Below are 27,688 nucleotides of genomic sequence, written 5' to 3'. Positions count from 1 at the left end.
GTAGATGTATGAGTAGCGTCAAGTTCTTTTAGGCTGAGGAGCCAGTTAGACCGATGCTTTGAGGATGGTTGTATCTTTGTGGACCTGAAGTTAATGGAGCACAGCCTGGTTTAGGTCCCGCCAGCAGGGGCAGCGCACTTCCCCTATCAGAGCCTCTTATTCCCTCCTAGGGAATTTTAGTGAGCCAGGGGCCCCGTGCATGTGAGTGGTGAGTCACATGCGCTGCCAAAGCCACCGCCGCATTGTCAAAGGGAGGGGCACCATCGTCGATGAACAAAGCAGGGGCCCCAGTGCACAGGGGGGCGAGCAAACGGCAAACCCACTCAGAGCGATACGGCAGGCGTGGGACTAGCAAAATCGACAGGTCTATTCAAGCGGCTCATTGTAATGAATGTGGCATTTTCCACATCCAAATATTGATGTGACTCCGCTGCGTACAGAGGGGTGTCTCCGTACGCACTCTGCTATGTGATTTCAGGGCTACACCCTAGGGAGGTGACTGAGGCTAATAGCTCAGCACACTGTGCAGCGTTATCTGAGCTGCTGTGTTCAGACTAATTTGCCAGTGGAAGCCGGGGACCAGGGGGACAGCGGCACGGCAGGGGACACAGAGCTGGAGGCCAGGCTCTGGGGTAACTGATCATTCGCTGAGCGTGTACCATAAGTGCGTATGGTGAGCATGTACCATTAGTGTGTACCGTGAGCATGTAGCATCAGTGTGTACCGTGAGTGTGTCCTGTGAACTGTATCATGAGCATGTTCTGTGAGTGTGTACTGTGAGTGTGTACCATTAGCATGTGCTGTATGTTCTTTGGGCGTGTTCTGTTAGCATGTAAAATGATCATGTGGTGTGTGTTCTTTGAGTGTGTTCTGTGAGTGAGTACTGTGAGTGTGTTCTGTGAGTGAGTACTGTGAGTGTGTTCTGTGACTGAGTACTGTGAGTTTGTTCTGTGAGTGAGTACTGTGAGTGTGTTCTGTGAGTGTGTTCTGTGAGTGAGTACTGTGCTAAGGCTCTGCACTGCCCTGAACTGCCTTGTGTCTAGTCTGGCATGAGAAGGCTGTTGTTTCCATCAGCGCTGATTGCTATCTACAGCTCATTCCAGCCCGAAATGCCCCGCATTGAGAGTGAACTGAAGGACATTCTAAAGTCTGTATGTTTGACATGCCTCATAGCACCCAAAGCGCTGGGGTGACTCCTCTGAAAGAGGCTGAAATGGCTTCATGGGTAGTTAGGGATGCATCTCACCTTCAGGAGTTCATGACGGTCTCATTCACCTGTTCTATCAAAGCAGCAGCTCAGAGCACACATGAAACAGCAAATTGGCTCATCATCTGGACCCCTGGAAAGTTCTTATTAATAAAAGCATCTTGAAAGGTTTTTCAGAAGAGTCAAGGACGGCTTGTCGGGGAATCACGCTTTGCGTCGGGCTGATGTGGCTCCAATGGGGATGTCGACATACGGCCACCATCTGTGGATCGTGAGCAGTGACGCAGGACAAGGCGGCACAATCGCGTGTCGGAGGGAGCACACGGTCGGGGGCCTCGGGGCTTTGTAATTAATTTAAGTGAAAGGCGCTTCTGCGTGGGCCGTGCTGTTCCACTTGCCAGGCCGGCCGTGAAGCGCCCATGCGCTCTGCCGTTTCGCTGCTTAGTTCTCCTCGCTCGCCCAGTGCCTGGGTGCGACGCTGAACGCTTTCAGATAAACCTGCACCTCTGATCTGCTCATTCCCTCCTTGGCCCTGTCAGCTTCCCGACCAGGGGCCTGAGCGTTCTCCCAAAGCTCCATGTCACCCACGAGGCATATCCCAATCCAGTCCTGGGGGACCCACAGGCAGTCCATGTTTTTGCTAAAATTTGTAAAAATGTGGACTGTCTGTCTGAGTTTGGAGGGAGCAAAAACGCTTTGGGACTTTGGGTCCCAAAGAACTTGATTTAGAAACACTGCTCTAAAAAAATGAGCATGTGTCATGTTCCACCTAATAAAACCTGCTAGTCGTGATTCACAAGCCTCTTCCTCTCCATCCTGACCTAAGAGGTTAAAGTAGCAGCCATGAATCTCAGACAAAGAAAGTTCCACTATAAGCAGTGTCAGTCATTCCTGTACCGGCATTAAAAACTCTTTCCGAACCCAAGGCTCCACACTTCCAGGGCAAAGCGTGGGGGGGTGGTTGGGGGGTGGGGATGCTTCAGAGCAGCGTGTGGGAGAGACCCAGGCATCCATGTCTGTGGGGAAAATCCCTTTAAAGAGTGCGGCTCGTACCCGCGAGCAGGCAGGAAGCGGAGACTCCCGGTGCCGTATTTGCAGGCGTGCAGGTGGGTGCGCGGGTGGGCTTGCTGACAGGTCTGGGAGACACTGCGAATGCACGCTCACGTCGCCCTGCAAAGCCGCCCGAAAAAACATATAGATCTTTTGCAGCCGCCTCCAGTCTTCTTTGCCTGTGAATTATTGCATTAACTCCTCTAACCTTGACTCAGGATGTGCTGTTCCTGGGCTAGGGTTCATTATATACCATCAGAGAGATTCTTTTTATTTGTATTAAGGCATTTCCCCTAGTGCCATACAGCAAATTCAGCCTCAGATAAGGGGTTTCCTTTTTCAGATGCAGCCTGATGGCCTCCTTGCCTTTTCTAGCTCTATTACAGGTACTGTCAACAGGCACTGCTGCTCTGATTCATGGTCAGGTACAACTGGATGGTCTCTCTGACTTACCTCTTTGATTTACCCTGTGGTCACCGGGCTCTGCTCCTCTATGTTTATGGTCAGGTACAGCTGGATGGTCTCCCTGACTTGCCTCTTTGATTTACCCTGTGGTCACCGGGCTCTGCTCCTCCATGTTTATGGTCAGGTACAGCTGGATGGTCTCCCTGACTTGCCTCTTTGATTTACCCTGTGGTCACCGGGCTCTGCTCCTCTATGTTTATGGTCAGGTACAGCTGGATGGTCTCCCTGACTTGCCTCTTTGATTTACCCTGTGGTCACCGGGCTCTGCTCCTCCATGTTTATGGTCAGGTACAGCTGGATGGTCTCCCTGACTTGCCTCTTTGATTTACCCTGTGGTCACCGGGCTCTGCTCCTCTATGTTTATGGTCAGGTACAGCTGGATGGTCTCTCTGACTTGCCTCTTTGATTTACCCTGTGGTCACCGGGCTCTGCTCCTCCATGTTTATGGTCAGGTACAACTGGATGGTCTCTCTGACTTGCCTCTTTGATTTACCCTGTGGTCACCGGGCTCTGCTCCTCTATGTTTATGGTCAGGTACAGCTGGATGGTCTCCCTGACTTGCCTCTTTGATTTACCCTGTGGTCACCGGGCTCTGCTGATCTGATTTATGGTCAGGTACAGCTGGATGGTCTCTCTGACTTGCCTCTTTGATTTACCCTGTGGTCACCGGGCTCTGCTCCTCCATGTTTATGGTCAGGTACAGCTGGATGGTCTCTCTGACTTGCCTCTTTGATTTACCCTGTGGTCACCGGGCTCTGCTCCTCCATGTTTATGGTCAGGTACAGCTGGATGGTCTCCCTGACTTGCCTCTTTGATTTACCCTGTGGTCACCGGGCTCTGCTCCTCTATGTTTATGGTCAGGTACAGCTGGATGGTCTCCCTGACTTGCGTCTTTTCCTTAAGCAGTAATGTGAGGCTGGGCACTGTTGGGATAAGGGTACATCACTGAAAGCCAGCGCGTGTGTAACTCCATAATTTGTTCCCTGTCTGAGGACACTGGTGGCAGCTCCATTTATAGTGGGGACTAGTTCTGACATCATACTAATCTATAGGAAGCCTCACTCTACCACTGTATCCATTTGGAAGACGAGTACAGAACCCCAAGTGAAGGAAATACAGCAAAAGGCAAGGAAAACATCTTTGTTACCCTCGAAATCAGGGCCTGGAAGAACATCAATGCGTAATGAGGGACAGTGAGACCACGCTGCTCCCTGAAACTGATACAGCCTGACTGTCAGCTGCAGTGTCATGCTTGTTTTAAGTTATTATTGTTCCTTTGCAGAAATTTTGTAATACAAACAGTGGGAGATATGAGAAAAACACATAAAATATTAATACAAATTAAAACGAAAAACTCCTGTAAAAGGACCTTTGGATCCCTGCAGAATATAAAATTACTTAAAACAACGACACAGAATGTAACTGAACATTTTACATTTAAATTGTTACACAGTTATAGAGTAAATTAAATTTTCATTTTGTGCTTTCCCTAAATTTCAAAAACAATTTATAACAGAATGATATCATTTTAAGTATTAAAAGTGAACGGTGAAGGAGGAAGCCTGGCTATTTAACTCTATGAAGCAAGAAATAAATTCAGTCCAGGCTGAATCTCTGTCTGATGCTCTTTACACAGGTTAAGTGAAGCAGCACAGCTTTTCAGAGACCAGTCTGTGAGTCGGTGTCAATGTCCGTTTGCCTGTGCATCGATGTTTTGTGTTATTTCAGCTTTAATGTTTTTGTTTAGCTGTATAGCCCCATTTTTGGGCTTTTCTGAATGTCCAAAAAGCAAAAAATCCAAATGAGTTGTTTTAAATAAATAAATAAATTAATTAATTGATTGCGACATGCAGTGGATAAATCTGTGCAACGTGGCAGGAATAACGACGGAGCCGCCGGCAGTGAGTAAAAAGCCACTGTGAGCAGTGGGTAACTGACAATTTTAATGACATCCTTCATTTTCTCTCTCTCGTTTGCTTCCTAATTTCTTCCTTTCCCATGTTCCTTTGGTTACATCTTACCCTACAGCATGTCAGTTGTTCAAGTGAGATAATGTCAAGGTCCCAAAATAGCATTAATGATACCCTGAGCGGGAAATGAAATGTTTTACTGCACCAATAACCCAATAAATAAATGATCAGCCCCATATTTCATAGCAACATCTTATCAATCAGCACAAATTGCTTTATTGATCTGGCTTCTCTTGCATTTTTAATTTGTGTGATGCTACAATAATTGAATTTTGTGTGTAGCCAGGAAGTAAATAAACAGAATATAATGCAATAAAACCTTCTAAATGGTGTGTATGGGAATATCACCCTCCTCCACCAGTGTTTTGCATTATCTGTGAACACTAGTGTCCCCGCAGGGAGCCGATGGATCAGCAGGCAGAGGGTGCAAGCAGCACTGTGATCATCACTGTTTTTATGCAGATTGGACTAAGTGCTGGAACTGGGATTTGGATCCTGGTTTACCAGGACAGCAGGTGCTTCCACCACGTTTGGGCAGCCCAGAGAAATTATGCTCTGTCATAAGGCATAATAATACTTCACATTTCCCCTAAGCATGACATAATAATACCACAAATACTATATGTCACTATGTAGCATGGTATAATAATATTAATAGTAATGCACATTACTCTGTCACATGGTGTAGTTATACTAATAATAATCCACATTTGCTTTGCAACATACTGTAGTACCATGATACTAACAATGCTGTACATTACTCTGTAACATGAAAAACTAATAGTATAATACTGAAAATCCTGCCCATTACTCTACAACATGGATTAATGATGCTACTAATACACGACTTACTCTGCAGTATGGCACTGTAATGCTTGATAGACCCCATAGCATGGCTGCATTGTGTAATATTCCCTAACGTGGTATTGCTGTATGATAATTCATAACCTGACAGTATCTTATTATATTCCATCGTGATGCTATGAGGAATAATCGGATGACACACATCAAAAATTAAAAACAAACAAACAGAGAGATTGCAGTTAATTAAACAAATGAGAGAGAGAGAGAGAGAGAGAGAGAGAGAGAGATAACAGGAAGCAGCTGCAGTCCATGAATATCTGCATTACAAAGGGCTGAGGACCTCATTCCACCATCGCAAACAGCAGGATGTGTCTCTGGACATCTTCAGTTAAAGTGCAGCAGAGCTGAGGACCTCCTTCCATTGCTTCATACAGACTGGCACAAACTGTCACTGTAAACCTGAGTTGATTTTGAACATATCCTTTCATCAAGCTTAAATGTAGTTGCTATGACACTCTTATAAGGGACATATAAGCTAAATCAGAGCATTCTGATGTTCTGCATCGCTTTCATTTGCAGGAACCTCAGACCGCCTCACATAAATGAAATCCACCGGCACTGAGAGAGTTTGTCTGAATCTCTTACTCATTATGGAAAAAAAAATCCTCACAGAAAATAAGGTCAAAGATTCAAACCATCCTTTGCTCCTGTAATCAGCCCCTGTCTGCCGGACAGGCTTCCTCCTGGCATTTGTGCAGATTATACTTAGCCAGCCATTTTCACTCCCCCTGCAGTTTGTGTCTGTTAACACTGTTGGGATAAGGCCGACAAGGAGGAGTGCCCCCCCCCCCCCCCCCCCGCATCACAGTGCTTGACAGCAGCAGGAAAGGCAATTTAACACAGCCGCTGTCCCATGTGACCTTTGAAGCCTTACGTCTGCAGATAAATGTTAGTGATTCTGGTTCAAACGCTATGGGTGGCCGGGGGGGGGGGGGGGTCGTGAGTGGGCCGGGGGGGCCACACTTCTCTCACCCCACATTCAGCGAGAGCAGCATGACGATCCACTTTGGATAGGTGACAAGCCAGTGTGAGACTAAGCAACTGTGGGTGGCGCCACCTTCAGGGTGAAAGAGGCGATGGCAGGGTCGGCTTCCTCCTGCTTGTTATTCCTGCTTCCCACTTGAGAGCTTTCCAGCAAAATCATTGCATGATTGAGTGCATTAAACTTGTAAACATTGACAAATCAGACATATACACTAATTTATGCAGCGTGTTTCAAGTAAATTTTTAATTTATTGCCTAACCAATACTGTGAAATATTCATAAAAGTTACATGATTATGATTAAGTTTTCTGGCCAGTGTAGTTTAATAACAGGAGTTCAACCTGATGCAGCCATACGGGGGGGATTTAGACAAGAGCATACATGGGGGTGGGGGCAGAAGACTGTCATGGTGGCTCTCACACTGCGGCTCTCTCGCAGTGGCTCTCACACTGCGGCTCTCTCGCAGTGGCGCTCACACTGCGGCTCTCTCGCAGGGGCTCTCTCGCAGTGGCTCTTACACTGTGGCTCTCTCACAGTGGCTCTCACACTGTGGCTCTCTTGCAGTGGCTCTCGCACTGCATCCAAATGGAATTCAAAATAAAAGGTTCATTTAATGAGTCAATCTTTTTAAAGGATACACACATATTAAACATATGGTGCTCAGTCTTGGGAGAGTCTTGCTGAATTCAGTAAAAATGTTATTGGTTTCAAATTTATTTGTTTCATAACAAATGTCCAGTGACAAAGAATACTTAACATACGTACATTTCTCACTCAGTGCTGTTCTTGCCATTTTGCTATTAATTCTAATTGTAGCTGTTGGCTCCCAAAGGGATAGTAACACAAATGTGTGGCATTTTATTTTATTGCAAAGGTGTTCCTAATTAAAAAGCACCCAAATGCTTTTAAACTCAAAACTGCTCTTTTATACCAATAAATTGGGTTTCAGTTTGTTACTATTTGAAATAATTGTTTTATTTAAAACTACTGGTTGCTTCTAATGTGATATTAAATTTTTTTGCAAACAAATGAATAAAGTAATGATTTTTGTTACAAAACCAATCCATTTGCAGTACTTATACTGAATTAAACAAACTTCCCAAGACACATGCACACACACAAGAAAAACTCTTTCTTCTTAATGCAATTAACATGTCTTAATTTATCTTGGCAATTTTTACACAGCATAGGGACACACTCCCCCTGCCCCCCAAAATCCAATCAGGCAAAGATTAAGTCTTTTAACAATCTACAATGAATCTTAATTCCTTCTCTACCCAGCACTTCTGACAGAAAATGTGCATGTCTCTGCATGTCTCAGCATGTCTCTGCATATCTCTACATGTCTCTGTCTCTGCATGTCTCTGCATGTCTCTGCATATCTCAGCATGTCTCTGCATGTCTCTACATGTCTCAGCATGTCTCAGCATATCTCAGCATATCTCTGCATGTCTCTGCATGTCTCTGCATGTTTCAGCACATCTCAGCACATCTCAGCATGTCTCTGCATGTCTCGGCATGTCTCAGCATATCTCAGCATATCTCTGCATGTGTCTGCATGTTTCAGCACATCTCAGCACATCTCAGCATGTCTCTGCATATCTCTGCATGTCTCGGCATTTCTCAGCATATCTCAGCATATCTCAGCATATCTCTGCATGTCTCTGCATGTCTCTGCATGTTTCAGCACATCTCAGCATGTCTCTGCATGTCTCTGCATGTCTCCCACAGACCCCAAAACAAACTGAAACGTCTCCATAAGAGCTGAATGCTCTGTTTTGGAGAACAACTCCTCACGCAGCCATAATTCAGTGACTTTGGCCTTTCCTCTTTATCCAACCATGCAAGTGCTGTAATTAACATTAACTAGGTCTTATGTATTCATTATTTATTAATTATCAGCATTTCAATGACAACAGATGAGTGGATGCTAGACCACTCTCAGCTACAATGCATAAAAGCTCTAAGACAACTAGAGCAGATTTTATTTCACTATTATTTGGGATTCAACTAATTTAGAATTCACATGTAATTGATATCAGACGATCTAACAAACAACAAAAGAGCCACACAGTAAATATTGACACCAGGTTAAATTAAGTCATTTTATGTTATACTGTATTATAACCCTAATGAAAATCACAAAACATACCCGAGGCTTCAGAAATTTCCTGATTTGCGTTAGGGTTAGGGTTAGGGTTAGGGTTAGGACTGTTTTCCCTCTGTGTTAAATTTTTTTCATACCTAAAACTCACAGCCCAAAATGGTGAACAGAATGATGGGAGAAACACTGAAAGGGACTATCCTGCTCACGATGACAACACTAACCCCCTCTGCAGGCACATCCAGTGGTAAAAGTGGTATGGTCATCCTTGTCTGAGGCCTAAAACTAGTGCCCCCCTCTCCACGATGAACAGGGGCCCATCTCAGGCAGGTATACTGAACTCTCAGTGTCCCACATTGTGGGTGGAGTCTCCCACTGGCCCTCCACTAGGGGGTCGATGTTCATGTACATTCATTAACATGGTGTGCTTAATACTTCCCTTCCTGTTTTTGATATGGTCACCAAGACTGGCTCCTTAAAAAGGCTATGCAATGGGCCCTTGCCTTCAGCATTCATAGAGAAACAGCCTAAGTACGCAGCCATGATGAACGAGTTCTGCTCGGCCTTCCTCCTCGACCCGCCTGCATGAAAGCCGACCACCAGGCGTGTCTGTACCTCCAGGCCTAACACCTCATCTCATGCCACCACTGCCGTATTGCCCATTCAGCACTCAGATTTCAGGGAATAAGTGGAGCAAATAATGGTTCTTTAATTTTGTCAGCATTTTCTTTGGCTTTTCTGGAATTAAACCATTTTGCTCCAGCTGCACTTCTTCCCAATTTCTTGCTGTAGACTAAATGATAATTTTCCTCCATGCTTTAATAATGTAGCCATTAAGAGCCTCCCGGCAGAGTGACATGAGGGATACACTGGGCACACACATGTACCATGGGTTCACCTGTCAGGTCGCTACAGTCAACAGGACTGTCATTTGTCCACACAAGCTCTACACTACCAGTCAAACGTTTATGCACACACTGAGTGTTACTCACTTAACATTTACTAAAAACACACTCAATATTCTTTGATAACAAAGAAATTTACAGTTTGTTCACCATTTGAGTTCACCTTTATTGGCAATAAAATGTCATATCTTTGATTCACCAAAGTCACCTCCTCTAGCAGTTATAACAGAAGAGAAAATTCGAGGTGTTCTTTGTACAATGAACATTACATACTGCTCTGTTTCATGGGATGACTCAGTTAACCAGTGCGTTTAAAGCTAAAACACAGCCTGGAATGTGACTGCCATCACCACACAACCAGTTAATAGGATGTCAGATATGCACTCTTACATACTCTTTCCACGTTATAAAGAAAACTTAATGAAATTTGACTTATATTTTCATTTATAGTTGCTCACACAACTTTTCAGTGCTTAACATGAATAAAAAAAATCTTCAGTTTATGAAATAAATGGAACAGTGGCAAAAACCTGTGCTGTGCAAAAACGTTTGACCGGTAGTGTAGCTGCAGGAGGTCAGGGGCTACTGGACAGGCTGGGTGTCCCACAACTGGAGAAAAGCAGTGTTCAGGTCACCTGGGGAGGGGAGATGTGAGAAGTGGGGAGGCTTTTCTGCCTCAGTACTTAATGTCTGCATATGACACTGTCAGGCAGGACTCAGACATCCCCCTCACAGATGACAGGTTTAAGAGCTGCAATGGTTAGCTATAAAAGAGCACCTGCTTACCATTCACACTAATGAAAGCACTAGGGGAGCACCGGAACAGCTTACCAAAGAACCTGAAGAGCTCTACTAAAACAATTTACTAGAACACTCTACCAGAGCATGCGATTAACTCTACCGAACTATCTGATACCATTGGGGGAAGCATTGTAGTAGTAGCCACTGAGTAGAAGTAAAGCAGCCACTAGCATAGCATGTGATTAGCATTGGCTTAAGTTCCTGTTGTAGTCTAATGGTTAGGGAAGTGTGTTTCTGATCAGAAGGTTATTGACATGAATGCCTGACCTGTAAGGACCCCCCCCCCCCCCCCCATAATAGCTCCCACTGCTATATCACGTCTGGGTTCGATACAAAAGACGCGTAACGTCGTTGTGCTGTAGTTTGCCAACAGTAACTATTAACCACTTTCACCAGCGAAGCATTAGCAAAAAAACAGACTGACATTAGTGAAGCTGCTATTTTACCATGAAAGCACCAGATTAACATTAATGAAGCACCTGCTTTGTACCAGAGAAAGATTAGCATTAGTGAAGGCCTGGTTGGTTAGCACTTTGCAGAGCTTTAGCAGTTATCAAGCACCAGATAAGCACCAGTGAAGCCCACTGCAGATATAATTACACAGTCCCGGAACTGTTGGGTTACCACACAGGCTTGCTGTTCCTGTTAAATCAAGTCATTTAGCAGCACAAATGGCACCATGCTGGACAGGCAGGCTGAAGGCCTGGCTACTAGCCTTGAGAGAGGTGTTTGACCTGAATAGATCATCCCCATTGGGTGAAGGTTTTATTTTAAAGTAACTTCATATATTTTGTATGCTTTGTCATTTGCTCCCTCTGGATGACATCATCTCAGCATCACCTGGAGCCATCAGTGAGATGGACTTCCCCACCAGGGCCCGTCCGGCTTTGCTCCCATCAATCACGTCCTGTGGTCTCTCCTTATTGATTTTGCCGCCTATTCTCATGCATTGAAATGAAATTAAATGGCTGCTGCAAATGAGTGCCAGTGCTGTGCTGTGGCATCATACTCAGCACTGGACCACTGGAGGGTTATGCATCATCTACCAGCCAATCAGGTCACCTTTACGCTATTTAGGAAAACCGGATTGCCAGGTACCCCCTTATTCTGTCTGGCACAAGTAGAAACCTGGAGCTGATTGGAGGAGCAACACATCTCCTCACAGTTGGCTAGATGCATAAGTTTAATTTGGCCTGTAGGGGGTGCTCTGGGGAAATTTACCCCAACAGTGTTCTTCAGTTGGCTGCCTACATGCAGTGGCTGGATTGTGCCATTCAAACTCAAACTCAAGGTGCTCTTTTGGAATCCATTCTGTCCCCGCTGGTCTGGATCACAATTAACCATCATTATCTCAGTTATCCAGCCCCAGGCTTAAAAATATGATACCTTATTTAAGATGTTATCAGGCTTCCCAAGGTCCTGTTCAATGCAGTTTTATAAAAAAAATAAATGAATAAACATTTTAAATCATCTGCTGCATCCAAGGAGAGAGTCCAAAAGCATTATAAATATTTGAGTGAAATTGCTGTCATTAACTCCAGGAATCGCGTGCTGCTTCAGTCTGACGCTCGATGGTCTTTAAAGCCCCAAAACCTGCACATACGCTTCCTTTTGTTCTTGTGGGCATTTTCCGAGCTGTGAAAGAAGCTGTGAGTCATTAAATTCCCAGGCAAAATGACCATAATCAGCTGTTTGCTGACCTTTTTCTGACAATCACTGGTTTGTTGTTTGATGTTTGAGGCAGCAGATTCTGTTCCGCGGAGCCTGATGTACCCGCTGCGTGATGCAGGACTCGAGGGCCTGGCATCACCAACGGGGAGATGTGCTCCCCTGATTACTGTGACCTCCTCTCCCACCGTTTGAGGACAAGCACACGGTCGAAAGAGGCAGGGGAAGATGCTACTGTGGTGAAACTGGCGTAGGAGGACAGCCAGAGGACTGCATCTGGGGATTTTTCAGCATTAGGTAAAGGGGATTAAAACCAGTTAGTGATCTCAGTGCTTCATCCCAGAAGGTCCTGCAGCAGCTGGGTGGGATCTAACACTCAAATTTATTTACTTCCATGACGACCACCTAAGCACTGCCTTTCTGGGTCACCCTGAAACCCTGCAGCACTTCCACCATGGGTTTCAGCACCATGGGACATGCCGGGGCTGTGTATCTCCCAGAAGGCAGAAAGCAGAGCTGCACTGGTGTTCAGGCCGCTAATTTGATAACCCCCCACACCCCTGTTTAGCATTGACGTACCTCCCTGCCTTTACATCAGCTGCCAAGAGCAGCCTATAGTACAGGCTGGCGTTGTGTGCCGTTCACTAGCCTTTTCCCTCGTGTGTGCGAGAGGCTGTGGACCCAGTCTTCAGGTCCGGCTCTGCTGTTAGCATCGGCTCATGCTGCAGTTCCTCCTTATCTACGATGCTTAGGTGGTTCCACTCAATGAGGACCATGGGACTGTAGATAAAGGTGCCAGCTGAGCTACACAGGGGATCCGAGAGTTTGATGCCTGTGTTTCCTGAGTGTGAGTCACTGCCACCGGCATACAGACCCATCAGCAAGGCTGATCTAACGAGAATCACTAACCTGTCAAGGTCAATAGAGTCTGATGGGAGGATCTTGCATAGCAGGGGGCCTCCATAACATGCGTTCAGGTGAGTCACTGTGGTTTAGCTTTTCTCTCTTTGATTGAGTTTAGGGATGTTCATCTCTCTTTGCCAAGTAATGTGCATCAGCCATGTTCATGGCCTTTTGCGGTCTTATAACCTAGGTGCCCTCTGATTCCAGCACACATGCAGAGTCAGAGATGATCAACTGTGATGTTGCGTTCTGAGCGTTTTTCATTACGGTATATGACTGATCTTTATGCCGCAGCCAGCCAGACATGCTTTACTGTCAGTGCATTCTTCAGACATCTAGAAGAAAGATCTCAGCAGCTGCTGTTTGTAACCCTGGTCCTCTCCCAATCTCCTGATGGGATAGAGGTTTATGTTACTGGTAGTTATGTGTCATTGTTAGAAGGTACTTTGGTCAGCGGTGCACGCGTCATAGGGTCCATATGACGCAACAGCTGAGCAATTAGCAATAGCAACAGACCATTTCATGTCCTGCGGGCTTGTGAACACACCTCAAGGTGGCGGCCGTGAGGGGAAATTCACCGCTGCCAGTCTTGGCAGATGGCTTTTATTAGTCATTGGTTTGATGTTGCGCTCATAGCTGAACTATGACAATTTGACTGGGGGCAACAATGTAGGAGGGGGGGGGGTATCTGTGATGGCTGGCATAAGATTTCTCCATCTGTTACTTGGAAACAGACAAACCACTGAAAGCCATTGTGCTTGAGACTTTGAAGACCAACCTTTCCGGAAGCTTCTGGGATCTGCACCACGAGTCGTTCTTTGCGCATTTTGCAATCTTCTGTACTGGTTTTTCAGCTGAAAACTCTTTGGTCATTTCGCCACTATAACCTGAGAGAGGTAAGAGACACAGAATAAGCAGGTGTGTCTGTCCCAAGCAGATCCACTCCATGGTTATTTTTATCACACAGCCGCTGTTTCTGTCTCCAAGAAATGCATTATTATTGTTTGTCTCTAGAAGTTTCTGTCAGCTGAACATCCTTCCTTGTATGTGTAAGTGAAGGCGAGACATATAATAATAGACTGAGACAGAAAGAGCCCCACATTCAACAAAGTACAAGTATTTTTACTCTGAAAGTAAGCAAAAGCTCTGCCGCTACCTCAGAACTGATGTTTTAGTATTTTGCCTGTTTTGAGCTGTTAGTACCAAATGTTTTGTATGTTTTCTGCTGCTTTTCACAGGTTTTGGTTGATGTTAGCCTGCTTTATTTGTTTGTTTGTCAGTCCATCTATTTATCTATCCGTCTGTTTATTTACCGTGTTGTTGCAGTTTATTAACCTGTTCATGCCCATGAAGGTGTGGTGCCCTTGACCTAAGAAGAGCTCAAAATCCAGAGTTTGCCTGCTCTAGGGTTTATGCCCTCTGCACCATTGCTATCATTCACACACACACACACACACACACACACACCACATACACACACACACACGCACACACACACACACACACACACACGCACACACACACACACACACACACACACACACCAGTAAGATCCCTAATCATACCGAAGAGAGCCACACCTGCTGTTGGTGGCTTTAAGTCTCAGCCCAAGCTGGAGGAGGACTCTGGACCGCCCTGTGCACCAACCACATGAATGCTGCTGTTTGTCCTCTTGGGAGAAAAGGGCCCAGTGTGCCTGTCCTGCAGAGGAAGTGTCCGGTCGCTTTAAATTCAGGCTACAAATGTACAGCTTGGTGCGTCTCAGCTGCAACCATGAGCTGCAAGAGCTAATTAAAGAAAAGCAGACGTTTAACTGTAGAGAGTGAATCGCCGAGAGTCGAACGTGGTTTTTTCATTATTCATTTCTTCATTTTTAATTGTGCTTAATTGAATTATTGTGCTTGCTGGTGTGTTAAAAATTCATAGCTACTGCTGCTATGACTTAAACAAGGAACACAGTAATGAAGAAAGTGGAGAAATTACCTATATTTAAGAGGCTTTCCCTGTGACAGAGCCACTTCTCAGGGTCTTACCTCAGCGGGACATGACTGTCCCCATCACATGATAAATAAAGCAGTGGTCAGTATTCCCAAAGCTGCTCGTAGATAGGTGTGCTCTGCCGCGCACACACAAGCGCACAGACACGCAAACGCACAGCACGCAAATGAACAGACATGCAAACGCACAGCACGCAAACGTACAGACATGCAAACGCACAGCTTGCAAACGCACAGACACGCAAGCGCACAGACACGCGAACGCACAGACACACAAACGCACAGACACGCAAACGCGCAGACACGCAAATGCACAGCGTGCAAACGCACAGCATGCACACGCACAGCATGCAAACGCACAGACATGCAAACGCACAGACACACAAACACACAGCATGCAAACGCACAGACATGCAAGCACACAGACACGCAAACACACAGCATGCAAACGCACAGACACGCAAACACACAGCATGCAAACGCACAGCATGCAAACGCACAGACACGCAAACGCACAGCATGAAAACGCACAGCATGCAAACGCACAGACACGCAAACGCACAGACACGCAAACGCACAGACACGCAAGCGCACAGACACGCGAACGCACAGACACGCGAACGCACATACACGCAAACGCACATACACGCAAACACACAGCATGCAAACGCACAGACACGCAAACACACAGCATGCAAACGCACAGCATGCAAACGCACAGACACGCAAACGCACAGCATGAAAACGCACAGCATGCAAACGCACAGACACGCAAACGCACAGACACGCAAACGCACAGACACGCAAGCGCACAGACACGCGAACGCACAGACACGCGAACGCACATACACGCAAACGCACATACACGCAAACACACAGCATGCAAACGCACAGACACGCAAAGGCACAGACATGCAAACGCACATACACGCAAACACACAGACACACAAACACACAGCATGCAAACGCACAGACACGCAAAGGCACAGACACGCAAACACACAGCATGCAAATGCACATACACGCAAACACACAGCATGCAAATGCACATACACGCAAACACACAGCATGCAAACGCACAAATACGTAAACACACATCACGCAAGTCTCCTACGATGGAGGCTCTGACACGCATCACAGCTCCTGTATGCAGATAAATTGTAAGCCCCCCTGGTGCCTTACACCTGTGTTTAGTATGTGGCGAGGGGAGAAAAGAAGGAGACAGCTTGTTCTCGTGAAAGAGAATGAAAACCAGAAGGAAAACATAACTTCAAAATAAAAGCACATCAGCCCTTGGAATTCTGAGAAACTAAGAACCCGCTACAAGTATGTATTTAATGTGTGTGTCTATTCCCACATGTAATTAAAGGCGGGATAATCAAGATGAAGGATGTTTTTGGGCCCCTTTAGCATCTGAATGCTCTGATGAAGCTGTAACAGAGAAAGCCCCCCGGTGCTCCTGACCCCAGCCTCATGCCTCCCCAGCTGGGAGCTTCGGCATGCTCAGTCTACTCTCCTGCTCATCCCACTATAGCCCTGCCCCAATTCTATGGCCCCGCCCCAATGCTATGGCCCCACCCCAATGCTATGGCCCCGCCCCAATCATATGGCCCCGCCCTCATGGTGCCATACTGTTAAATGTAGTGTCCATCAAGCTGCTGCACTTCAGTCAGTAATGTGTGTGTCCAGGAGATACATATAGGGGGCAAATGATGGAAATGCTGTAATAAAGTCATGCTGTGCCATTAATATTCTCCATGAACGTCCCGATTAACAGTTACAGACCAACACTTACACATGGCTGCAGCCTGCCAGCTTCCCTGCCAGCCATATGGACTGACGGTCTGTACACAGTCCACACATACTCATACTGCAGGGTTTATTCTCAGAAGATGGAAACAGTTCAGCTAAAATGAGTGAATATACACTAAGTGCTGTGCTTTTGGTTCTCTGGGCTGTTATGACGTGACCTGTGCTTCACCGGACCCGGGTCAGCCCTCTCCTGCTCGCTGTCTTCTCTCCACTCCAGCTGTGCTCAGCTGTTTCCTCGCTGGCTCAGGCACCTTTGCATAACTCACCATCACTTTTGTGAAGGCTGTCCAGTCCTAGGCTTGTTAACATTTTCCTGTGATGCTCCCTGCGTTATTACTACATTAGGCTGAAAACAAATATTTACATGCCTATATGCTGAGCTTGGTGGTGACCTCGTGCTGGAGCCTGGGTAATTACATGCGGGCCGGCAGGCCTTTTAACGTGCCGTGCCCTGCGCTTGCTTTCAGCTCCGTTAGTGAAACATCTCCCATTTGCCTGATAGGTTATCACTCTCTGACAGGCCTTTCCGCTTTTCACATGTGCTGCAGTTTACTTTTCACCACATTCTCCATCCTGAGGTGTCGCTCGCCTTGAACCTGGTTGACAGGGGTTCGGTGTTCTCTCACTACAGCAATCTTGCGCATTGGGGGATCCGGAACTTGGGCCGTTCATCTTCCTTCTCGAGTCACGGTCAGCACTTTTCTCCATGGTGTGAGGGTGGTGACATCATTCACATTCTGAACACATGAAGCTGTACCTTCTGAATTATGGATTCATGGAGAGTTCGATCTGTATCTGTCAAATCGCATCTTATCATGCAGAGATCTCTCCATCACATCCATCTGTTTTCCAGCCATTAACTGGATTTAAACTGATCAACGGGATCTTCAAGCGATAATTTCAGAAAGAGTATGGTGAGTTTAGGTGTTAGGGTTAGGGTGTGACATCACCTTCCTTATAGTAATGACAGCCTTCTCCACCTGCTGTGACATTGCAGCCTTATAGTAATGACAGCCTTCTCCACCTGCTGTGACGTCATTGCCTTAGAGTAATGACAGCCTTCTCCACCTGCTGTGATGTCACTGCCTTATAGTAATGACAGCCTTCTCCACCTGCTGTGATGTCACTGCCTTATAGTAATGACAGCCTTCTCCACCTGCTGTGACATAACAGCCTTAGAGTAATGACAGCCTTCTCCACCTGCTGTGATGTCACTGCCTTATAGTAATGATGCCCTTCTTCACCGACTGTAACATCACTGCCTTAGAGTAATGACACCCTTCTTCACGACTGTAACATCACTGCCTTAGAGTAATGACAGCGTTCTTCACCGACTGTGACATAACAGCCTTAGAGTAATGATGCCCTTCTTCACCGACTGTAACATCACTGCCTTATAGTAATGACAGCCTTCTTCACCCACTGTGACATAACAGCCTTAAAGTAATGATGCCCTTCTTCACCGACTGTGACATCACTGCCTTAGAGTAATGACAGCCTTCTTCACCCACTGTGACATAACAGCCTTAAAGTAATGATGCCCTTCTTCACCCACTGTGACATAACAGCCTTAGAGTAATGACACCCTTCTTCACTGACTGTGACATCACTGCCTTAGTGTAATGACACCCTTCTTCACTGACTGTGACATCACTGCCTTAGTGTAATGACACCCTTCTTCACCTGATGTGATGCCATCACCTTAGAGTAATGACAGCTAAGATCCCACATGGATGATGACGTCAGTGTCTCTTCTCAACACATTTATTCATTTAAGTGATACTCTTACAGAGTCATTCCACATGCAGTAGCTGGAGAGCATGCACTCACAGGGTGGAATGACTGTAAAAGTGTTTGAGTTCACACATTCCATTAGCAAATTCAGAGGAGAGTCAGCCGCATGCACATTTAATCCCATGGCAGAGACCTTTGTGCAGGTGATTGTCCAGTTTTTTATTAGCTAGAGGTAGCAAAATAACTCTAAGTAGGGTGGGGGTAGGGGGTGGGAGGCAGACAGTGCTGATCTCCACTCTCTGCTGATGACATGCTGATATCCTCACACTCCTGATGACACTCTGATCTCCATACACTCTCTGCTGATGACATGCTGATATCCTCACACTCCTGATACCTCTCAGTCAGGAGTGTGCTGTGTCCGTCCCTCTCTGTCAGGAGTGTGCTGTGTCCATCCCTCTCTGTCAGGAGTGTGCTCTGTCTCTCCCTCTCTGTCAGGAGTGTGCTGTGTCTGTCCCTCTCTGTCAGGAGTGTACTGTGTCTCTCCCTCTCTGTCAGGAGTGTGCTGTGTCTGTCCCTCTCTGTCAGGAGTGTGCTGTGTCTCTCCCTCTCAGTCAGGAGTGTGCTGTGTCTCTCCCTCTCTGTCAGGAGTGTGCTGTGTCTCTCCCTCTCAGTCAGGAGTGTGCTGTGTCCGTCCCTCTCTGTCAGGAGTGTGCTGTGTCTGTCCCTCTCTGTCAGGAGTGTGCTGTGTCTCTCCCTCTCTGTCAGGACTGTGCTGTGTCTCTCCCTCTCTGTCAGGAGTGTGCAGTGTCTGTCCATCTCTGTCAGGAGTGTGCTGTGTCTCTCCCTCTCTGTCAGGAGTGTGCTGTGTCTCTCCCTCTCTGTCAGGAGTGTGCTGTGTCTGTCCCTCTCTGTCAGGAGTGTGCTGTGTCTCTCCCTCTCAGTCAGGAGTGTGCTGTGTCTCTCCCTCTCTGTCAGGAGTGTGCTGTGTCTGTCCTTCTCAGTGGCACTGGGGCACTTTTTTGGAACGTTGATACTATGGTGTAGGACTTGAAAGGCTTTATTTGTTAATTTGTTATGCAAATAACTTGCACTTAATGATCTTGAAACACAATGCAACTGGTTAGAAAATGATAAACGAAATAAAGAACGTAAAAGTAATATTAATGGATGGATGGACAAATTAAGAAATGCAAGCTTTTACTCTGATCTGTGATGAAGAATAGCCACAAGAAGATCAGGCGGGGTGGTAGCCAGGATTTTTAAAATGCTGAGATTATAAGTGTTTAGCTCTTCCTAGGTGAGCCCCGTAATGGACTGTGGTTAGTGGAGTTATTGGAGCGAAAACAAAAAAAAAACTCTGAGGACTTGACCTTGGTCTTGCTCATATGGGCATTAGATTAGAATGACATGACAAGAAATAAAGTATTTTGTATTATATACTAGGGCAAATTTTTGAAATATTGCAATGTGATTTTGTTTTAATATATACCATATGCATAAACACACGTGGACAAAATTGTTGGTACCCTTCAGTCAATGAAAGAAAAACTCACAATGGTCACAGAAATAACTTTAATCTGACAAAAGTAATAATAAATAAAAATTCTATGAAATTTAACTAATAAAAGTCAGACATTGATTTTTAACCATGCTTCAACAGAATTAATAAAAAAAAAAAACTCATGAAACAGGCCTGGACAAAAATGATGGTACCCCTAACTTAATATTTTGTTGCACAACCTTTTGAGGCAATCACTGCAATCAAACGATTCCTGTAACTGTCAATGAGACTTCTGCACTTCTCAGCAGGTATTTTGGCCCACTCCTCATGAGCAAACTGCTCCAGTTGTCTCAGGTTTGAAGGGTGCCTTTTCCAGACGGCATGTTTCAGCTCTTTCCAAAGATGCTCAATAGGATTGAGGTCAGGGCTCATAGAAGGCCACTTTAGAATAGTCCAATGTTTTCCTCGTAGCTGTCACGCCCGGCTCGTCCGCTCCTCCTGTGTGCCACGCCCCCTACTTACCCGCGTGTGTTTCCCGAATTGTACCCAGCTGTTTCCTTTTGCTTTCAATCAGTCTTGTGTATTTAAGTCCTGGTCTCCCCAGTTTGCTTTGTCTGTCATTGATGTTAGTTGGCGTTCCATGTCTCCTGCTCCCGGTGTATTGATTAAACCCTCGTTAATCCCCGTATTCCGCTTGCCTGCATCTTGCTTACCCGCTCTGCCCGCTATCGCCGAACGCTTCCCGTGACAGAATGACAGACCGCAAGAAAAGCAAGCGGGCAAGAAGGCTTCGGAAAGAGCCGGAGATCCAGTTTGGAGCCTGCACGCTAGCCAGGCTATGGCTCCCGTCTGAGGACGAGGAGGAGGCACCCCTCCTTCTCGCGGACTACGCCCGGAGAAGACCAGTCCTCCTACCACCCCTAGAGCAGTACCATTATCGGCCGGAACGCCTGGACAATTGGGGGGGAATCCGGAAGGGTAGAGACGCCCTCTCGCGTGTGCCCCGTATGCCGGCTAGGGCCACCTCCATCATGCCTAAACCGGACGATCCTGCCCCATGTCCAGTGGCAGCCACCCCGGAGGCGTACACCACGCCTCTCCCAGGGAGGAAGGCTGCCCTGGCGAACCAGTTTTTTACCCTCCAGGGTTTATTCATAAGGGTAATGGAACGGCCGACAGCCCCAGGAGACCGGAGGATTGAGGCTCTCGTTGCGCGTTTGAGGCGAGGCTTTGACGCGTTTACGCCCGCCTCTGGTCCGGAAGTACTCGAGGGCTTGGCGGAGGACCTCCGCCAGCTGCTCCTGCTCCAGAGCGCGTCGGTCCCCGCGCTGGAACAGCCGCCATTGCCGGCGGACCCCGCTCCCGTGCAGCCGCCATTGCCGGCGGACCCCGCTCCCGTGCAGCCGCCATTGCCGGCGGACCCAGCTCCCGTGCAGCCGCCGCTGCCTGCGCAGCCGCCTTCGCTGCCTGCACAGCCGCCGCCGCAGCCGCCTGCAGCTCCCGGGCCGGCGCCCCCACTGCAGCCACCTGCAGCTCCCGGGCCGGCGCCCCCACTGCAGCCACCTGCAGCTCCCGGGCCGGCGCCCCCACTGCAGCCACCTGCAGCTCCCGGGCAGGCGCCCCCACTGCAGCCACCTGCAGCTCCCGGGCAGGCGCCCCCACTGCAGCCACCTGCAGCTCCCGTCAGCGCTGCAGTTCCTGACCGCGCTCCAGTTCCTGCAGAGGCGCCCCCTCTGCAGCCGCCTGCTGCAGCTCCCGGGCCGGCGCCCCCTCTGCAGCCGCCTGCTGCAGCTCCCGGGCCGGCGGCCCCACAGCCTGACCGTGTTCCTGTCCCGGCGCCCCCACAGCCAGACCGCGTTCCTGTCCCTGACCGCGTTCCTGTCCCTGACCGCGTTCCTGTTCCTGACCGCCCTGCAGCAGCTCCAGAGGCGCTCCCTCTGCCTGTTAACCCTGTCCCTGGCCCCGCTCCTGTCCCTGGCCCCGCTCCTGTGACCCCTGGTCCCTCGCCCCGGCAGCGTCGACCCCGACCTAGGGTCGGCCTGTCTGTGTCCCGCTCGCCCTGCCTCGCCTGCGCTGGGGCTCGGTTGGCGCCTGCGGGTCCTGGCCCTCCGGGTCGGCTGTCGCCTGCGGGTCCCTCTCCGGTGCCTGGTCGGTCGCCTGGGGGTTCCCCGACGGCGGCTCCTCGGTCGCCTGCGGGGCCCCTACCTGCGGCTCGTCGGAGGACGTCGCCGCCTGCGGCGGCTCCCCCCCTCGCCTTACCTTCGCCCTGGCCCCTTCCAGCTCCCTCGTCCCCTTCCCTGGTGCTCCCTCCTGCTCCCTCCCTGGCCCCTCCGCGGGTCCCTCGCCCTGTCTCCTCGGCCCCTCCGGCTCCGGCCTCCCGGCCGCCTGCGGCCCCTCCAGCTGCCTCCCGTCGCCCGCTGGGGCTCCCTCGGGCTCCCCTTCGTTCCCCCTCCTTCTCTCCCTTCTCTCCTGCCCTGGTCCCTCCTTTGTTTGCTCCTCCTCCCGTCTTTCCTCCTTTCTCTGTTCCTCGTTCCTTTGTTCCTCCCGTCTCTGCTCCTCGTGTTCCTCCTTCTCTCCCTGGGTTCCCTCTGTTCACTCCTGGCCCTTTTGTTCCGCCTGTTCCCTCCGTGTCCCCGTTTCTTGTCTGTCTGTCTGCCTTTCCTGTCCTGTGTCATGTCTTGTCCTGGCTTCTGCCTCTGTGTCAGTTTTGCCTGTCTGTCTTGTTCCCTGTCCCTCGTTGATGGTTTTGGTTCTTGTTTTTCAGGTTTTGGTTCCCTGGTCTCGTCCCGTCCTTCGCCTCCTCCCGGGCGCGCCCGGTGCAGCGCGCCTTTGGGGGGGGGTTCTGTCACGCCCGGCTCGTCCGCTCCTCCTGTGTGCCACGCCCCCTACTTACCCGCGTGTGTTTCCCGAATTGTACCCAGCTGTTTCCTTTTGCTTTCAATCAGTCTTGTGTATTTAAGTCCTGGTCTCCCCAGTTTGCTTTGTCTGTCATTGATGTTAGTTGGCGTTCCATGTCTCCTGCTCCCGGTGTATTGATTAAACCCTCGTTAATCCCCGTATTCCGCTTGCCTGCATCTTGCTTACCCGCTCTGCCCGCTATCGCCGAACGCTTCCCGTGACAGTAGCCATTCTTGGGTGTTTTTAGCTGTGTGTTTTGGGTCATTGTCCTGTTGCAAGACCCATGACCTGCGACTGAGACCAAGCTTTCTGACACTGGCCAGCACATTTCTCTCTAGAATCCCTTGATAGTCTTGAGATTTCATTGTACCCTGCACAGATTCAAGACACCCTGTGCCAGATGCAGCAAAGCAGCCCCAGAACATAACAGAGCCTCCTCCATGTTTCACAGAAGGGACAGTGTTCTTTTCTTGATATGCTTCATTTTTCCGTCTGTGAACATAGAGCTGATGTGCCTTGGCAAAAAGTTCAATTTTTGTCTCATCTGTCCATAGGACATTCTCCCAGAATCTTTGTGGCTTGTCCACATGTAGTTTGGCAAATTCCAGTCTGGCTTTTTTATGACTTGTTTTCAACAATGGTGTCCTCCTTGGTCGTCTCCCATGAAGTCCACTTTGGCTCAAACAACGACGGATGGTGCGATCTGACACTGATGTTCCTTGAGCTTGAAGTTCACCTTGGATCTCTTTAGAAGTTTTTCTGGGCTCTTTTGTTACCATTCGTATTATCCGTCTCTTTGATTTGTCATCAATTTTCCTCCTGCGGCCACGTCCAGGGAGGTTGGCTACAGTCCCATGGATCTTAAATTTCTGAATAATATGTGCAACTGTAGTCACAGGAACATCAAGCTGCTTCGAGATGGTCTTATAGCCTTTACCTTTGACATGCTTGTCTATAATTTTCTTTCTAATCTCCTGAGACAACTCTTTCCTTCGCTTCCTCTGGTCCATGTTGAGTGTGGTACACACCATGTCACCAAACAACACAGTGACTACCTGGAGCCCTATATATAGGTCCACTGACTGATTACAAGATTGTAGACACCTGTGATGCTAATTAGTGGACACACCTTGGATTAACATGTCCCTTTGGTCACATTATTTTCAGTCTTTTCTAGGGGTACCATCATTTTTGTCCAGGCCTGTTTCATGAGTTTTTTTTTAAAATTAATTCTGTTGAAGCATGGTTAAAAATCAATGTCTGACTTTTATTAGTTAAATTACATAGAATTTTTATTTATTATTACTTTTGTCAGATTAAAGTTATTTCTGTGACCATTGTGAGTTTTTCTTTCATTGACTGAAGGGTACCAACAATTTTGTCCACGTGTGTACATGCGATGCTAGTTTTAATATTACACATCCAGTCATATACTATACAGCAGCCATTTCTTGAATTCAGTACAAAATACCCGCCTTGTTTTGTGATGGCATTTGGCATCAGTACCAGTTTTCACGCCAGTGGAAAACCATCACCTTCAAGAACCAAACGTACAGAACCTGGGGTGGGGGAAAAGCACCCAAGGACCTCAACAGGAACCACTGAGGATGACAGAGTTCTTTGATAAGTTTGTGGTAGTAATTTATTAGTAGTGTCCTTTTAATAATCTTTTTGACAAAGGCTGTCATAAAGTCTAATGTACAATTTTTATTTTCTTTGTATCTTTGCAGAAACAGTTAGGCAGCCTCCCAGTGTGGAGGAATAATCTGCATGGATTAAGTTATTAAATGGGCGCAAGTTGTTGGGAAGGGATGCAATACATTCGATTAAATACTGAATTATATATAGCAATTGTAATCTTTGTTTAAGATAACTGTTTCCCATTTGCTTCTTTCGTTATTTTACTCTGTGTTAAGATACCACAAGAAAATTTAAAAAGAACACAGCACTACCACATGACAATTACAGAAAGAGGACATAAAACCACAGGATTGTCACAGGAATAGCACAATGCTACCACATGAATACTACAGTATTTCCATGTTGTAAACAACAGGAAAAGCAATAATACAAGAGACCACAAGGTTATCACAGGAATACCATAAAAAATGTTGTGGTAGAGAAGAGGTAAGGAGCATGCACTGACTGCAGTGTGTAAGGAGCATGCACTGACTACAGTGTGTAAGGAGCATGCACTGACTGCAGTGTGTAAGGAGCATGCACTGACTACAGTGTGTAAGGAGCATGCACTGATTACAGTGTGTAAGGAGCATGCACTGACTTCAGTGTGTAAGGAGCATGCACTGACTGCAGTGTGTAAGGAGCATGCACTGATTACAGTGTGTAAGGAGCATGCACTGACTGCAGTGTGTAAGGAGCATGCACTGATTACAGTGTGTAAGGAGCATGCACTGACTACAGTGTGTAAGGAGCATGCACTGACTGCAGTGTGTAAGGAGCATGCACTGATTACAGTGTGTAAGGAGCATGCACTGACTACAGTGTGTAAGGAGCATGCACTGATTACAGCGCATTGCCCCTCCCACCACATGACAAACCACCTCAGGGAGAACCTGAGTGCCGCCACGCGGCAGGTGATACCTCAGCACCACACTAGTCTAAATGGACCAGTGTGAGGTTTTTTCCAGTGGCTGGAGTGCCAATCCTGCCACCAACCCCCAAGTTTTCCATGTAAGTTGGAGGACCTGCTTGTAGGACTGGAATACCTGTAGTATCACAGGAAAATGCTACAGGAATACCTGTAGTACTCCAGGAAAACACCACAGGAATACCTGTAGTACCCCAGGAAAATGCCACTACCTGTAGTACTCCAGGAAAACACCACAGAATACCTGTAGTACCCCAGGAAAACGCCACTACCTGTAGTACCCCAGGAAAACGCCACAGGAATACCTGTATTACCCCAGGAAAACGCCACAGGAAGACCTGTAGTACCCCAAGAAAACACCACAGGAATACCTGTAGTACCCCAGAAAAATGATACAGGAATACCTGTAGTACTCCAGGAAAACGCCACAGGAATACCTGTAGTACCCCACGAAAATGCCACAGGAATACCTGTAGTACCCCAGGAAAACGCCACAGGAATACCTGTAGCACCCCAGGAAAACGCCACAGGAATACCTGTACTACCCCAGGAAAATGCTACAGGAATACCTGTAGTACCCCAGGAAAACGCCACTACCTGTAGTACCCCAGGAAAACACCACAGGAATACCTGTAGTACCCCAGGAAACGCTCTGCACCACGATCTCTCCGATCCTCCAGCACTGCTCGACTGGTCCCTCCTCCCCTCAAGGTACAAGGAAGACACGCATCTCGGCTCTTCTCTGTCCTGGCACCTAATTGGTGGAATGAACTCCCCCTAGATGTCCGAACAGCTGAATCCTTGACTGTCTTCAAGCGACGACTCAAAACATTTCTTTTTCAGAAATACTTGACGTAGAACTTCTATATTCTTTCTCGACTCTTATTCTGGTGTGTTTTTAAAAAAAAAAAAAAAAAAAAAAAAAATCTGCACTACTCAATGGAGTTCTCAGAGATAGTATTCATAGCTTGGGTCCTTGTTGAGCTAGCATCGGAAATTCATTGCAGAGTCTCGAAGCACTTATGTAAGTCGCTCTGGCTAAGGGCGTCTGCCAAATCCTGTAAATGAGAAATGTAAATGAGGAATACCTGTAATACCCCAGAAAAATGATACAGGAATACCTGTAGTACCCCAGCAAAACATCACAGGAATACCTGTAGTACCCGAGGAAAACGCCACAGGAATACCTGTAGTACCCCAGGAAAACGCCACAGGAATACCTGTAGTACCCCAGGAAAACGGCACTACCTGTAGTACCCCAGGAAAACGCCACAGGAATACCTGTAGTACCCCAGGAAAACGCCACAGGAATATCTGTAGTACCCCAGGAAACGCCACAGGAATACCTGTAGTACCCCAGGAAAACGCCACAGGAATACCTGTAGTACCCCAGAAAAATGATACAGGAATACCTGTAGTACCCCAGAAAAATGATACAGGAATACCTGTAGTACCCCAGGAAAACGCCACAGGAATACTTGTAGTGCCCCAGGAAAACGCCACAGGAATACCTGTAGTACCCCAAGAAAACGCCACAGGAATACCTGTAATACCCCAGAAAAATGATACAGGAATACCTGTAGTACCCCAGCAAAACGTCACAGGAATACCTGTAGTACCCCAGGAAAACGCCACAGGAATACCTGTAGTACCCCAGGAAAACGCCACAGGAATACCTCTAGTACCCCAGGAAAACGCCACTACCTGTAGTACCCCAGGAAAACGCCACTACCTGTAGTACCCCAGGAAAACACCACAGGAATACCTGTAGTACCCCAGGAAAACGCCACAGGAATACCTGTAGTACCCCAGGAAAACGCTACAGGAATACCTGTAGTACCCCAGGAAAATGCCACAAGAATACCTGTAGTACCCCAGAAAAATGATACAGCAATACCTGTAGTACCCCAGAAAAATGATACAGGAATACCTGTAGTACCCCAGGAAAACGCCACAGGAATACTTGTAGTGCCCCAGGAAAACGCCACAGGAATACCTGTAGTACCCCAAGAAAACGCCACAGGAATACCTGTAATACCCCAGAAAAATGATACAGGAATACCTGTAGTACCCCAGCAAAACGTCACAGGAATACCTGTAGTACCCCAAGAAAACGCCACAGGAACACCTGTAGTCCCCCAGGAAAATGCCACAGCAATACCTGTAGTACTCCAGGAAAACGCCACTACCTGTAGTACCCCAGGAAAACGCCAC

The sequence above is a fragment of the Brienomyrus brachyistius genome, chromosome 7, assembly GCF_023856365.1.
Source record: "Brienomyrus brachyistius isolate T26 chromosome 7, BBRACH_0.4, whole genome shotgun sequence".
In the NCBI taxonomy this organism is placed as follows: domain Eukaryota; kingdom Metazoa; phylum Chordata; class Actinopteri; order Osteoglossiformes; family Mormyridae; genus Brienomyrus; species Brienomyrus brachyistius.
This window is presented reverse-complemented; position numbering follows the sequence as displayed.